General features: G+C 36.2%; 1 protein-coding gene across 9 annotated transcripts in view; it reads left to right on the forward strand.

The window, feature by feature from the left end:
• The first annotated feature begins 3283 nt into the window (after positions 1-3283).
• Positions 3284-16217, forward strand: part of LOC120771435 (acetylcholinesterase) — a 194363-nt gene continuing 181429 nt past the window's right edge. For 2 of the 9 annotated variants that reach the window (XM_040099503.1, XM_040099436.1), the window contains exon 1: positions 10442-11143. The gene's annotated coding sequence lies outside the window, so the exon portion shown is untranslated. Of the gene's footprint in view, positions 3375-10441; positions 11144-16217 lie in introns of those variants that run through there. The other 7 variants (XM_040099475.1, XM_040099484.1, XM_040099444.1 and 4 more) reach the window with 7 other exon arrangements.

Consider the following 16217-nt stretch of genomic DNA (forward strand, 5'->3'; position numbering starts at 1 on the left):
TTCCACTTTTAAAAACTTAATTCTTTTGAGAAATAATTTTCTGTCGCCAAGCGAAATTTAGCTTTTTGTGACCTCGGCAGAGTAGTTTTCTTTGAAAAGCACCAACCGCATTATGAAGAACCCGCTCTGGTTTATTTTCTGGCTATTAGTTTTACTTCTTTTCGCATTTTTTGTGGCTTTCTTCGCATCATTCTTTTACATATTGTTCTATATGTTTGAGGCATGCTGTGGATGCTGGAATGTAAGTAAAATGGTTATATTATGAATTAAAGGGAATAATTGTATTGGCAGAAAGAAAAGGTTCTAAAACCCTTAAATCATAAATATATATGTGTGGAAACGCATTTGACATTTTGTAATCTCATATGGAAGCAAATTTTTGATCCATATTTAAGAATTATGTCATATGTACATATTTACTAAGTTTTCTCGCTTTATTGAATCTCACACGAGATAAATTGTAATCAAATATTTTCAGGGCATAAACAATTTTCTTCTGAAATGCGTACAATTTCCACATTATTGCGCCGAAGCCATGCTTGAATGCAGATCTCCATGCTAAAGACTGACGTTTTATAGTAAATGCTTATACAAATGTAAATCTATACATATTTATAATATATATATATTATATGGAAAACTTATAAATAAAAAACCTTAAAAACGTGATATAACGAGATATACTAGTTTTGATATACTTTTGAAAACCAGAAACCCAAGAGTGTTCGAAGGCTAGTAGTCAATCTATTTGTATGTTTTCAAAACAAAAGGAACAACGTGAATCACACAAAGCAATAGACAAGGGTGTTTCCCATTACTTTGGTGTTTTTGTTACTGATCGTCAAGACAGTTTCGAAAAACAAGTTAGAACTAATCAAGAGAAGACTTTGCCTCTCAGCTGCGAAGTTATGACTAAAGTAATATACGGGGGTCTTGCGAGTTTTAAGTTGAAAGCAGAAGGTGATTTATTATATTTGTACTCGTTTATTACCAGCGGCGTTGGTAAAATAGCCAACTTTATTTATTCTCATAATGGGTGATCCAAGTGGAGGTACTTTTTTCAATAGCCTTCTCAAATCGTTCTATTTTAATATGAAAATCATATTCTCTAAAGACTATGTTTCGCGCGCTTCGTTCAACTAATGGTCAACATAATCGGCGTACTGAGCATACTATTCGTAACATCATCACCCATCTTGAGACCCACTAATCATTATTGGATAATATTCAATCGAATATACCACGTCCAGCATGCAGTGAAAAAAATATAGCAGCCATAGCTGAGGGTGTACACGTAGATAGCGGAGAGTCCATTCGGCGTCGCTCGCAGCAACTCGGACTGACGCATGGAACGACTTGGCGCATTTATGTCGAGATCTAAAATTGAAAGCGTACAAAATAGACATTGTGCAAGAACTTAAGCCGTCCGACCTTCCCAAGCGACATCGCTTCGTTCGTTCTATGAGCATTTGAAAAGTTTCAAGAATATCCAACGTTTTTGGGCCAAATTTTGTTCACCGATGGGGCCTATTTCGGGCTCAATGGGTAAGTAAACAAGCGCAATTGTCGCATTTGGGACGAAGAACAAGCTGGAAAGATTCAAGAACTGCCATTTTATTCAACGGTATCGCGACCGTTATCGCCTCATGAAAACCGACTATGGTATTTGGTGCCTAAAATTGAAGCTTGTGATCTCGGCGACATTTATTTTAAACAAAACGGCTTCCCATATATCGCATCAATCAATGAATTTATTGAACTGCATTCAGTGAGGGGATTATTTTATGTTTTGGGCCGGTCGATTGGCCACCAAAATCGTGTGATATTACACCGTTAGCCTTTTTCCTGTAGATTTGTAAAGTAAACGAGTCATTGCCCCGCCTGCCCCTCCAGAACAAATTCATGATACACCAAACCACAAATATCGAAAAAAACAATAAGTACTACCTGGATTTTTAAGCGGCTTGGTGCGTATTTTTTCCGATGATTGTTGACTGTTTGCATCAACCTCATAAACCCATGTGTCAACGGCGGTTATAATGCCCTCCATGAATGTGGGACCGGAATTTGCATCGTCCAAGAAGACCTGCTTACGGTATCCTTTTGAAAAAAAATCAGCTTTATCGGGTCGATCTGAACAAAGACGCGAATCATACCCAAAATATGCCTCAAAATCGTTCGAACGAAATTCGCTCCAGTTATCACTCAGAGATAAATTATACTCGAAGACTAGGATATAATTACTATCATGTTTTTTCAATATGTTCTATATATGGTTCTCCTGGTTAGGACTCGAATTTTGGAACGCCAAAAACGACCAATGTTTTGGTATAAATGCAACTCAGTCATTTTTAGATTCTTATATTCGATCGTTGGTTATTGTACATATCTTCTGGCAGAAATGTTTTTTGTTTCATCCTCGTAAAAGGCCGGAATCACTGCAGCAGTAGAGCACCTTTTTCTTCAGAGTTGTGTTGGAGATCGGTTGTAACACGAAAATTATTTATTGATTTTGTCTTCACTTTAGTTGAAATTGGTCGACTTGAGTCAACTACTCTATCTTGCTTGCAATTATCATTTGAACTCTAAAATTGGTACTGATGATTTTTATTTTTCAGCAACAGCGCCACCTAGCGGATTACTTAAAATTGAACTATTCAAGTTGAAATCTTTTTAGAATTTTATTCGAGGTCTTCTCAAAAAAAATTAGCACAGAATTGAGATTTTGAAATTGTCAAACCGTAAAGTTTGCAGAGCATCAAAACCACGAGCAGTACTAAAGAAACAACGGTTACTAGATGTAGGAACGGATAGCAGGTGGAAAAGGTGATAAACAATATAAGTTAATCGTAAAGCGCTGCAATATAAACAAAAAAGCTAAAAGTTTGTACAAAAGCTCACAAAAAAGCACGGCAAGCGGTGGAGATAATAAATTTAAAAGATATTTTAACATGAGCTGAGCATAACAGTAAATTTCTATAATAAACAAACATACACACGTTGTAAAACTGCTTTGATTCCTGAGATTACGAAATAACCAGCGAAAAGCATAGCAAAAACTGTTATACACACAGCAATACCAATGCACATATGAATAGAGAGCGGACAGGGGGCTGTCAGGTGGTCATCTTGCAGCTGGCAGGTGGTTGGCGTTCGGCGGATGTGAGCAGACAAAAGAAAGCTTTAGCGGAAAAATTAATAACTTTTGCCGACCTGAGTATGCTCCCTGCCCGGGTGCAATTCAATCGTGAGTGTTCTCTCGACGCGGTTAGTGCTGAAGTTAGCGGGTCATCAGCGGAGTGTTAACTAAATATAAAAATAATAGATTAATAACTTTGAACGCTGAAATATCCTGTTACGTTGGAATGTAAAGAGTGGGAAATTTTCAAATAAATTATTTATAAAAACAAATTTATTCAATTAAATTTTAGAACGCGTAATTTTGTGCAATAAGGCAACTTAGTATGGACTGAACTTATCAAATTGAAGCGAGTGCATTAAACAACAGTTATAATTATGTAATTTGCAATGCCACTGTATAATGAATATTAACAAGTAGTGACATCTACCGAAACAGTTAATTTCTGAAAATAAACCGAAGAATTAACTACTGTGAAAGCAAAGAAACAAGCAAGTAACCAAAGCATGACAACTCGTGTGAAGTGAAAAATCTTTGTGCTGCACAAACATATGGCAAACTTTAAGAACAGCGAAAAAACATAGCATACTTTACGGCGTACGGCGCTGGAAACTCGGTTAAAGTGCCGAACTAGCGTCTCGTACGCGGCAGGCAAGCTTATAGGCCCACATTTGTACATATACATACATATGTGTATATCTGTGAGTGTGTGTGTATATATGTATGTATCTAACCGTTAACGCTGGCGCTTCTGTGTGTGCATGTAAACATTTCTTTTCATTTTCATTTTTCATCGTGTAGTTGTTTTTGCACTGTACGATAAAAAACAGCTGCAACGCGAAACAAACACACGCACCTAAGTAAATATAGACAGACCTGCGCTGCCTCCGGCTTGGTGTGATCGATTTTTCGCTCTCTCGCGTTCGCGCTTATTCACATTGGCCAAGGTAGGTCCCCAAACCACAGTCGCTTTCTCATTTTAACGCTTCCATATCCGTTCGCCCTTTCACCGCAGCCGGAACAAACGGCCGGAGCAGTCTCCCAGCCAACTGAAATTGCTCTGTTCAGGATAACCTCACTTGTTTGTGCCCCAGTCGGGCCCATACAACTACTGACTAACTGTTCAGCAAATCTTGTAGAGTGAGGCGAAGAGAGCGGCAAAAGATAACAGGCAAAACAAGAAGTGAAATAAAGCAATAAAAATGAAAATAAAAAAGACAACAACAATAGGTCAGCAGGCTTTGGCTGGATTTGTTTTGATTGTTTTCAGCAATATTGCGCGTTTTCTTTAAATTGAGTGTGTGAGTCTAGGAGTGTGTGTGTGAACAAGTACAATTCTTGTTTATTTTATGCACGTGAGTATATTCCAGTATGTTTTTGAGTATGTTTTATTGTAATTTTTACAAAAAGCAGCATACATAAGCTGCTTAATTGGCGTTGTTGCCTCATTATTGACATATAATTTTTGTTGTTGTTTTGAGAACTTCTTAAGAATCGAATTGGCGTTGTTGTCTCATTATTGACATATAATTTTTGTTGTTGTTTTGAGAACTTCTCAAGAATCGAAATGTCGGCGACTGAAGCACATTGGGAATCTCAAAAAGCTTACGAAGCTGCTGCCCCATGTGAAAAAATGTGCCGTGATTGGTGTCGTCACTTCAAAGACGGCGATTTCGATATTAACGACCGTCCGGCTGAAGGAAGGCCAAAAACCTTCGAAGAAGGTGAATTAGAGACGCTGCTCGATGAGAATCCATGTCAAATGCAAAAAAAAGCTTACTGGAGCATTGTCCAAGCCATTTAAGAGCAACTTCATGCGTTGGGAATGATTAAGATACAAGAAGCTTGGATTCCTTATGACCTCAATACCAGCACTGACACGAAAAAGTGATTCCGCTGCATGACAACGCTCGGCCTCACGTTACCAAATCCGTTAAATCCTACTCAGAAACGCTTAAATTGGCAGTCCTAATCCACCTACCATATTCCTCAGATATTGCCCGTCCGATTATAATTTTTTATGTTCGATGGCGCATGGTCTGGCTCAGCAGCAGTTGCACTCACAAAACGACAATGAAAGAAGCCTTGATTCTTGGATAGCATCACAAGATGAATAGTTTCATCGTTATGGTATTCAAGCTTTGCCCGAAAGATAGGGAAAAGCTGAGACTAGCGTTGGGCAATACTTCGAATAATTCATTTTAAACAGTTTCCTTACAACAAAATTTTATTTTCATTAAAAAAACAGTGAGAACTTAGTTGGGCACCTAATACACGTACTCATAATTACAGAAGCTGCAATAAATAATAGGACTCAATCTTTAAAAGTTATATAAAAACAATTCATATTTTTATATTTGGTTCCCAGTAAAATTTGTGGACTACAGAAATCATTTTATTGGCTGCTCCAAGTACTAAATGTTTTCAATCTATCTTTATCGTCTTATACCACATTCACGTAGACATAGGTTTATGAGTTTGACATGCAAAAAAAGTCAACAATTATCGGAAAGGAGGGAAAACAAACGATCCGAAACATAACAACCTACACCAAAGTCGCTCAAAAATCTAGGTGATGAACAGTGTTTTTTTCGATACTAGTGATTCGGTGCATCGTGAATTTGTTCTGGAGGGACAGACGGTCAATAAGGAGTTCTATTTGGCCGCGTTTGCGTGAGAACTTCCGTCGAAAATGACCGGAATTGTCGAAGAACAATTCATAGATCTTACACGGTAATAATGCATCATCGCATCGATCCACGAATGTGACCGAATTTAAAGTCAGAAACGCAATAAATACCATCGGTCAACTACCGTATTAACCACATTTGGCTCTGTGTGATTTTTTCTTGTTCTCCAAACTGATATTGCCACTCCACGGAATCCGTTTTCAGTTGATTGTGTTTATAAAAAGTGTTTCGAGGACTGCAAAAATCGTTGACATAAGTGAAGGCGATGAAATAAATATTGATGAATAATTACATACATATTTTGTTTTATTTACAATTTACGGGTATTTTTTTGTAACAATGCAAATCTTTTCCTGAAAAGTGCGCTTAAAATAGGGCATCTTACCGAACATAGGAACCCCATTTCCTACAGCGAACATTTTATCGAAAATAGCGGTCAATCTGACAGATATGTTATCGAAATTTAGCGCAAATCATTTTCTGATAAAAGTATGCCTGTAGACCAAAAACGGGTTGAATTGGATTCCGCTATATACCCAATGCAAAGATTTTCGAACTTCCGGTTTACTTACTATTGCATTTTGTCCATTTCTTCTCCTCCAAAGTAGATGGCCATCTGGGCCAGAATGAAGAAAGCTTTTATATCCTCAATTGAGTCAAAACGGTTTCCTCGGAGTGGTCATGTGAACTTGCTGAATAGCCAGAAGTTACACGAAGGTAAATCAGGCGAATGCGGTGGTTACGATACGATATTAGTTGAAAATGTGGTATGAGATGGTGCATTATCGCACTTCTTTGTTCAATAAATTTAGACATAGTAAAAATCGAAGAATTCACTCTTAGAGCCTCACAAAACGATGAATATCTCAAATATAAATGATTCTTTTGACGTGAATTTAGCACAGATGTCACTAGCAGTACTACCAACTTAAAACAAAAATACCGATTAGAAAAACACGCGAAGTATAAATTAAAAATTTACCTTTCAATTTGATCACAGTAGTACATACATATATCACTATAATACAACATACATATATGCCAATGTTGGATAAAATATTGAATATGAAATTACATTCTAGGAACAGTGTATCTTTGTCCCAAAAGTTGATCAAATCGGGTGTAAACTTGCCATAGCCCCCAAATAACTGATATTAGTGATTTAAAACATACCCTATATACATATATGTAAACATGTCAATATTTATAAATCTTTATAAAGTTGCTTGAAAATATGTTCTTGAGTATATTTGAGTAATGTCAAATGTTAATGGAATCAGCACAGACTTTTTCTGACTCAATAAAACCAACATAGTGATTTCCGGCTTCCCACTATTAAGACTAAGAAAAAAACGCAGAAACTTCGAATTTTGTGGGGAATGTTTATTATCATTCGAGAGAACATTCTTTGGCATTTATTTTTTGAAGATTATTTCTTTCAAATGTTGACTGCGGCTACGTCTCAGATGGTCCACGCGTTGAGTCCAATTTTCGATGACTCGTTCAAGCATTTCTACTGGTAACAGGCAAATAATACGCGTGATGTTCTGCTCTAAGGTTTGAATCGAATAGACAATACATATCCTCTCAGGAAACTCTAAGAGTAGTATGATACGTGTTACACGATCCTGGTGGCCAAACGATATGCCAAAACGTGAAGTGTTCTGCCAATAAATACATTGACTGAAGAGATGTGTGGGAAATGGCACTGTCTTGTTGAAACCAAATGTCACTGAGATCACGAGCTCCGATTTCAGGCATCAAATAGTTAGTTATCTTGGCGCAGTAACGGTCGCCATTGACGGTTGTGTTTTTACCGGCATCATTTTTCAAGAAATATGGATCGATGATTCCACCGGCTCACAAACCACACCAATCCGTTGTGTTTTTCTGAATGTAACGACAGCCTGTGAATCTCTTCTGGTTGCTCTTCGTCCCAAATCCGGAAATTTTGCTTATTTACATACTCATTGAGTCAGAAATGGGCCTGATTGCTGAAGGATATTTCTTTCTTCTCTTTTTTTTCGCTGGTTTACATAACAATTCAGTTAGAAATAGAATATTTAGCTCGAAAACGTCGGATCTTTTTGGGTCGAGCAGTTTCAGTTCTTGTACAAGTTGTATTTTGTAAGTGTAAGTGTTAAGTGGCTTGTTCTCGTAAAAATATAAGGAAATAATCCTATCAAATTATTGAACAAAATTAATGAAAGTAGAGAAACAAAAATAAAAGTTGATCCTGAATGTCCTGATGCGCCTAAAAGAGTTTTGAATTCCTGCGGGGGGCCATATTGCTCTTAGTTCAATAATTTTATAGGATTATTTCCTAATATTTTTATTACACTTACATTAGCCATACCTTTAAGATCTCGACGTAAACTGTGCCAAGTAGTTCCATATGTCACTCCAAGTTGCTGCGAACATGAAAAATTGACACGACTCACGCGTGATGCCTCAAACAAAACTATTGAAAAAAATACCGCTACTTGGATCATCCGTTATAAGTTAAGATATACATTTGAATGTATTCCATTCAAATTTCTTTGAACAATTAATGCTGAATTCGTTCGGAAAAATTCGAATATAAAGTTTTGATAACACCTTAAGGTATTTCCCTGGCTTTCTTCCCTTGCAAGAGTATGAAATGTTCGGTTACACTCCAACTTAGACCTTATTTACTTGCTTTTTTTTACTTAATTTTGATAACCCACTAATTAGTCATTAAGATGAAAATGAATCAAGCGATTTGCATGAGTACATACATACTTAATATTTCGAAATATTTTATTCTTTGCGTCCTCTTTACTGGCGTAGACACTGTTTACATTATTATAGCCGAGTTATAAACAGCGCGCCAGTCGTTTCTTCTTTTCGCAACGTGGCGCCAATTGGAGATTCCAAGCGAAGGCAGGTCCTTCTCCACCTGGTCTGTCCAACGGAGTGGAGGTCTTCCTCTGCTTCTCCTGACAGAGCTGGAGTGTTTTCGTCCATACATACCACATGACCTAGTCAGCGCAACCGCTTTCTCTTAATTCGCTGAACTATGTCAATGTCGTCGTATATCTCATACAGCTCATCGTTTTATCGAATGCGATATTCGTCGTGGCCAACGGGTAAAGGACCATAAATCTTTCGTAGAACCTTTCGCTCGAAAACTCGTAATGTCGACTCATCAGATGTTGCCGTCGTCCATGCCTCTGCAGCATATAGCAGGACGGGAATAATGAGTGAGTTATAGAGTTTGGTTTTTGTTCGTCGAGATGGCTTTACTTTCCAATTGCTTACTTAGTCCAAAGTAGCACCTGTTGGCAAGAGTTATTCTGCGTTGGATTTCGAGGCTGACATTGTTGTTGCTGTTGATGCATTATGAATTATGAATTATTTTCTCCAGCAGCAGGTTGAAGAAGTCGCACGATAGGGAGTCGCCTTGTCTGAAACCTCGTTTGGTATCGAATGGCTCTGAGAGATCGTTCCTGACCCTGACAGAACTTTTGGTAATGCTCAATGTCAGTTTACACAGCCGTATTAGTTTTGAGTGGATACCAAATTCAGACATCGCGGTATAAGGGCAGTTCTTTTTCGTGCTGTCGAAAGCAGCTTTGAAATCGACGAAGTGGTGGTTTGTGTCGATTCTCCTTTCACGGGTCTTTTCCAAAATCTGGCGAATGATGAATATCTGGTCGGTTGGCGCAGATTTTAGGGTCTCCCCCTTTGTGGATTGTGCAAAGCACACTTAAATTCCAATCGTTGGGCATGCTTTCGCCCGACCATATTTGACAAATAAGCTGATGCATGCATGTGTTGTCTTATATGCAAACAAAAATATTAAAATAACGGTACATATTTTAGAGTGACTATTTGCCACTTTTTCTGAAAAACAGTCAGAAGTCAAGAAGATCTCATCTTACTCGCAAGTATTAACGATCTTGTCTCGGAGTTGCATTAAACGTCATGCAGGTAATGTTTTGACAGTTTGCCAAAGCTGTCAGAGAATAACAAAAATTTGCCATGAAAATACAGTAAAAGTATTAAATCCAGAAAAAATACGAGTTATGAGATTGAAAAATGTCTCATAACATCGTTCTTTAAGATTTGTAGGGTCATTCCATCCATTCGCATATTTCCCAAAAAGTGAGATTAGTTCGATTACACTTTTTTCATTTACCATGTATAAAAAGTATATAAACAATTAAGCCGTTATTAATTAAAAAAAATAAATCTATGAAGAATAATAATGCTTGAGCACTGCCAACAGCAGCAATAAATAATAATGCAAAAGCTTCAAGCTTTAACAGAGATTTTATAACATTTACTGAGCATTTGTAACAGCGCTCGCTTATTAAGAATCTCATGGACTCTCAGAATTTTATTTCTAACAAGCATACACACAAGTAAAGTTATTTCAAATACACATAGCGATTGACGGTATTTCGAAGCTCCACTCGCCACACTCAGCCACCCAAGCGGGGAGAGGGCAACCCAACTTTGTTTGGTTTTTGTTGTGAGTATCGTGGCATAGGCAATCATATGCGCTTCGTGAGCATAGGCAGCATGTAGAACACTTTAAAAATGTTACTCAAAAGGATGTTCGGCTCAGTCAAGTTTGAGACGTTGTCGTGTTGAGACCAAAAGCGGATAAATACGCTGCAATAAACGCCAGCCGTGAACGCGTTGGTTAAAGTAGTTAACATAAATTCATATGTATAACGGTGTGTTTGTAAAGGAGCTATAGTGTATGTAAGAATTTACATATATGCACCATATATAAGAGAAGGCAACAAACATTTAATAGTGAGAGATTTAAATGTACTGAACAGCTTACAGTATATAGTATAACAAATGCGGTTTGAAAAATTTAGGAAAGTACTAATAATTGTGCTGAAATGAAAATTGCAAAAAAATAAAATAATTAAAAATAATAGTAAATTTTGTCAATTAAAAAAATATTTGTGCATGTTTTTAGTGTCAGCCATTTATGATACTCCTCAAGCATTCCGAGTAAAATAACTGCGCGCTAGAAAGTATGCAACGATATTTTGAAAACATGAAAATTTTTTACCAAATGTGGATTCGTGTCTAAAAATACTGGAGTGCGAAATTGTTTCTTGTAGATTTGAGCGTAAAGCATGTAGAACAGCCCCTAATTGAAAATATTTACTATTTGTCAGTGCAATTGTGTCGAGTTTGAAAGAAGTGTAAAAAGGCAAAAAAAATTAGAACAACAACAACAATACTGTACTATTTCCTCGAGTGTTTGTAACAAATAAAGGCTGCTGCTAAAATTTTGTGCGACAAATATAAATTGGACTTTTACTTGGTGAGTATACTTTTCAACTAAATTTTACTCTATACCAAAAATTGTTTAACTTAAAATATGTTTTTTACGTATTGAAATATGTATGTTTTCCTAACACCTGAACTTTTTCTTGTAAAAGTACTGTGCCATGAATGCTTTTTGCTAACAAAAATCAACCTAATATTTCATCCAAAATTTGAATATTTTATTAATGGCTGTTAAAAATTTCTAAAAGTGTCTAAAACTTCGTGAGATTACCAGACGGTTTTCCTACAAGGTCATAATTTTTCTTGCCTTTCATTTACCTTAATTTTACATCATGCTTAGTTTTTCTGCCAAAATTTCATCGTGCGATTTTTGATGGGCAACGTGATCCGTGAAAGTTGTTTTTTGCTTGATTTTTTGACACGCGTCCCCAAACCACAGCATGACACTCATCCCCGCCACATATCGCATAATTCCCATCACAGCTTGCCAGCTCGTCAACATTTCACTCACTCCACTTTGGCCCGCTGCTTCGTTGCTTGACAGCTGAGCTAGCCTACTTTTGTGTTTACCTCCTCATGTGAAGTGATACATTGTGTAAGGACTTTGTGTGTTAGTGGGATGCCGTGTACTTTTTCCGTCCAAGCGAACATTTCTATTTACTTATAAGTTTAGCATTTTACTATACTATTCCCTTTGCTCAGCTATAACATCTCACTACGTTGTGCCACACATTTATCTTTTTACTTAGGCAGACATAAGATCTGTAAACCTATGTCATATACATCATATATGAACATATTTGTATGAAAATGTATACCATATAAGCTTATAATGACATGGGAAATGCTCTTCTTGTTTTGTTCTGCCGATTGTCATAGGTGACTGAGATAAGTGCGTGACTACTTTTTCGGCAACTGTCCAGCAAGATAAAATTTAAATCTGTGATAAATGTAATTTTTTCCTAAAGCTTTAATTACTTTTTTAGTTTTGTGATTTTTTAGAATTTTTTTCAACCAGTTTTAGTAAATCTATAGAGGAATGACCTCCATTCTCAACGAAGTTGGCAATTTTATAGAAAAACACGTTTTTACCGGTTAAACTGCCGGTTGTCGAAGTTATTTGAAAAAAAGCGTTAATTTCACTTGCTCCGAAGCTATAATAACTTTAGCAAAATCAAAACTTTCTATACAAGGACTTTAATCAGTCAGTTTGTATGCTAGCTATAAGCTATAGTGATCCGATATGATCGATAGATAGATAAATCATTTCTTCGGAGATTGCATTGTTGCCTGAGACCATGCCAAATTGGATAAAGTTATCTCGTCAAATGAAAAAGCTTTCCATATAAGCAGTTTATTCTTTTCGTTCAGTTTGTATGACATCTATGTCGTATAGTGTTTCGATAACGGAATTTTCAATAAATGTACAGCTTCTTGGGTGAGAAGGACGTCTGCAAAATTTCTGATCAAAATTTCAAAAATAGAGGCACCCGTTTGTATGTATACCGACATGGCTAAATCGACTCAGCTCATCATGGCGATCATTTATATATACATATGTATATTTACTGTATAGAGTCTATGACGTTTACTTTTAGTGCAAACTTGATATCTTTCGGATATCCGAGTGAAGGGTTGTAATAGTTTTAGGTGTATCCTTCGTCTCAGAAATCAGATGGAGTTGAACTCAACCTTACAAATCTAATTAAATACTCAAGCTTCTCATTTTTATTTTTTGGTTTTAATTTTCCTATTCACTAAACATTTTTGGAGTGTTATTTCTCTATCTCTCTCTCTCCCTGTCTCTATCTTCCTAGTTCTTCTTTTTTAAATATTTTCTGCCTAGTAGTTTCGATTCTTTTCCACTATAAACACACTGCCATTACAATGCTATATTTTTTGCATAGATTTTTTAGTTAACTAAAATGTGTTGAGTGGTGAATCGAACACTCTATTGGTGCTGAACAAGACTGATTTCATCCGAGCGGTAGAGCGAATGAGTGTTAAATTCAACTGTTCAACTTATTCGTTTCTTTCTCCATTAATATTTTTTTGTAAAGTGAGTAAAGGTCAATCTGAGCGATCAGAAAAGTGGCGAAACAAGGCGCCTACTGTTGTATATAGAATATGAGAGCAATAAATAATGAAATCTTGGTGTTTTTGACATACTTTTTTTAAACAAAAAATGTCTTACAGCGCAGTATACAACTCTTCTTCTCTTAAACACCATAAGGGTAAAAAATATAACCGTTTAAAGAGAGTATATCAATAAAACTCTTTATCAACTGAAAAATTCTGTTCAAACGGAAATATGTTATATATGCATTACAGTTTTCGTTTCGTAAAAGGTAATTTCGAAACCGTAACCGATATTTTGAACTAAAAAACAATAGACTTGAAACCATTACAGCTACATTCTATAAAAAATCTCATATCCCAGTCATTTGAAACAATTTAAAGTTATTATTCACTGTTTTATAGTGCATTTTGAAAATTAGATGAGCAGTTACTGAACAATCTGATTTCTACATGACTTTGCATAAATAAACTGGCACAAATCCATACACTAACACACATATACATACATATCCAAACATACATATTCGTATGTTTTTATGCACGCAGGTATTTAGTTCATCATAAAATTGTGTAATTCTATCGTCTCTGACAAGCGGAGCTTACGTGCACATGATTTATTGTTTAGAAATTTAACAACAATTTAGTCTAGTTTAACGGCTCATTGAAAGGAATACATTAAGCGAGTGCAAATCGTAAACAATAACTTGTCTACACATACATAAATAAATAGTGACGATTATGATAGGTGAGCGTTGGCAAATGCCACTATAAAAAACAAATAAAACTGAAATGGAGAAGTATAACCGACAAAGCAAAATAAGTAAAAAATATTAGATTTCTGACAAAAAAAAAACGCTTCTTTATGCAACCATCAAATGAGAAAACATAAAAAATTAACGAGAGCATCGAGGTGCGCTAGAAAAAGTGTGTGTTGGAGAGAGGAAATAGATTTTTTATACCTAGTGTACATTTCCTGAAGCTGTATTTTCATCTAAAACTTTGGTGCTGATTTGGGAAAGTGTACTAAATCAGGTGCAAAAACCAATAGTTGTCCGCCCATAATTCCTGCTTCATTTTACGAAAAGATTTGAGAAAACGACACATAACACTCATCTAGTATTCCTTTTTGAACGTTGCGCCGGTCGAAAGGTATTTGGATTGCACCACAGCTCGATAGTCAAAGAAAACTGTCAATATAACCTTGGTTTTTTACCTGTTTTGAAGTGTTTTTTTCGGCTTCGACTTACCTTTGCAACAATATTCGGCTGATCGCCTGCTTCACTTTTCTTAGGCCCAAATAATCTTTCAAAATGGTTTTCACTAATCTTTCCGACATTTCAACGATGCCAGTAAGATCTCTGCCTATCAATCATCGATTATCAAGCACAAATTCCTTTATTTTATTGACGTGTTGATTATCAATTGATGTTGATGGCCGTCCTGGACGTGGTTCCACGTCAACGTATTCCAGAGCCTCTTTGAATAATTTCACTTATCGTAGAAATCGCCTTAGAAATATTTGCCAAATAAATCTGCATGAAACTGAATATACTGTAATGTTCTTACAATCTTGCAAGATTCGAAACTTAACCTCATTTATTCATCATCACTACTATCTTTACATAATTGCTTTTAACTTTTTCAAAACTTTTATATCTAAATTTGTGATGAAGCGGATCATTTTGAGTTTCTAATCGAAAGCTGGTTTATGAACAGTGATACTTTAACTTGAAAGACTCTACGACTGTATTTGTGAGTTCAAACTGAGTATCAGCAAGAAATATGAAGTTAAGAGCCTTTTCGCACAGGAGGTAATTGATCAATTTACCGACCTTTGCTCGATTAAAGCGCTAATTTAGATTGATTTTCTTTGGAAAATAAAAATTAATTTTACTACATTAAGTAGTTCTCGAGAACTCTTGTCAACCACTTCAAAAAACACAGTTTCGAGAAAAACGCGTTCAAAGACGGCGCACTAAGCCTAGGTAGTCTCGAGCGCACAAGTTTTCAAGGCTGTATTTCCGAAACTATTACGCGGATCAACTTTAGGACAATATTCTAGAAAAAAACCTATTTTTTGAATTCCGTAAACACATGTAACCCCTTAATCGAATTCAAATCGAAACTGGAATGCAATTCTGCGGGTTGTTGTCAACACTGTAAATTTGGCTTTGTTTAACTCTTTTGGTTGTTGTGTAGGCTGTAAATTTGGTTGTGTTCTTCGATAAAATAGCAATCAGCTGATACAATTTATTTGTTAGAATAAATACAAAATGAAGAGTACAAGCAAGTATAACAGCTGAATAGTTAATCGAGCTGTGTGAAAGGCAAAAATTGGTTTCTCAATTATAATCTTAATATGTGACCTGGTCTACGGAAAGGGGGCTTAGGTGTCAATAAATCAATTTTCACTTTTTAGTTCATTCGGATGATTCGGATTTCGGAACAGCTGTTTTCCAGAAAACTAGTTTTCGCACGTTAGCTCCCCTTTTCCTTTTCGTAGACCAGGTCACATATATTAAAATAATTTAGCTGTGCGAAAAGACTGTAAGAGCGCGACACGTCCTAATCGAAATAAATAGTCAAAAATCGTACGCCGGGTATAAAAGCGATAAAGAGAGCGACAGTAAGTATACATGCAAACATAATCTTAGCCCTCGCTTAACCGAATATAACTTACTAATAAATGAGCCTATAAATGACTAGTTTTAGTAGCTTTATATTATAGCAGAAGGCATAAAATAGTTCACACAATTGGACCCCACTGGAAGTGACCACACAATATGCCTTATCGCTGAGGGTGTTAATTGCTTGACAGGCATACGTCAGCTTCTATGCACCGTATGCACCGTTATACGCGTGTGTGTCAAGTGTGCGCTCCAAACATAAATCTCAATAAGCTCCGTGGCATAATGCAGCACCACAGCGGATTAGACAATTTTTTTTTTGTTTTCAACACAAAATAAAAAGTGATTACAGTGACTGAAACAGTGCGCAGGGTGAAAAGGTTAGTAGAATGAATTTAGCAT

This window comes from Bactrocera tryoni, chromosome 1 (genome assembly GCF_016617805.1).
Source record: "Bactrocera tryoni isolate S06 chromosome 1, CSIRO_BtryS06_freeze2, whole genome shotgun sequence".
NCBI classification, from domain to species: domain Eukaryota; kingdom Metazoa; phylum Arthropoda; class Insecta; order Diptera; family Tephritidae; genus Bactrocera; species Bactrocera tryoni.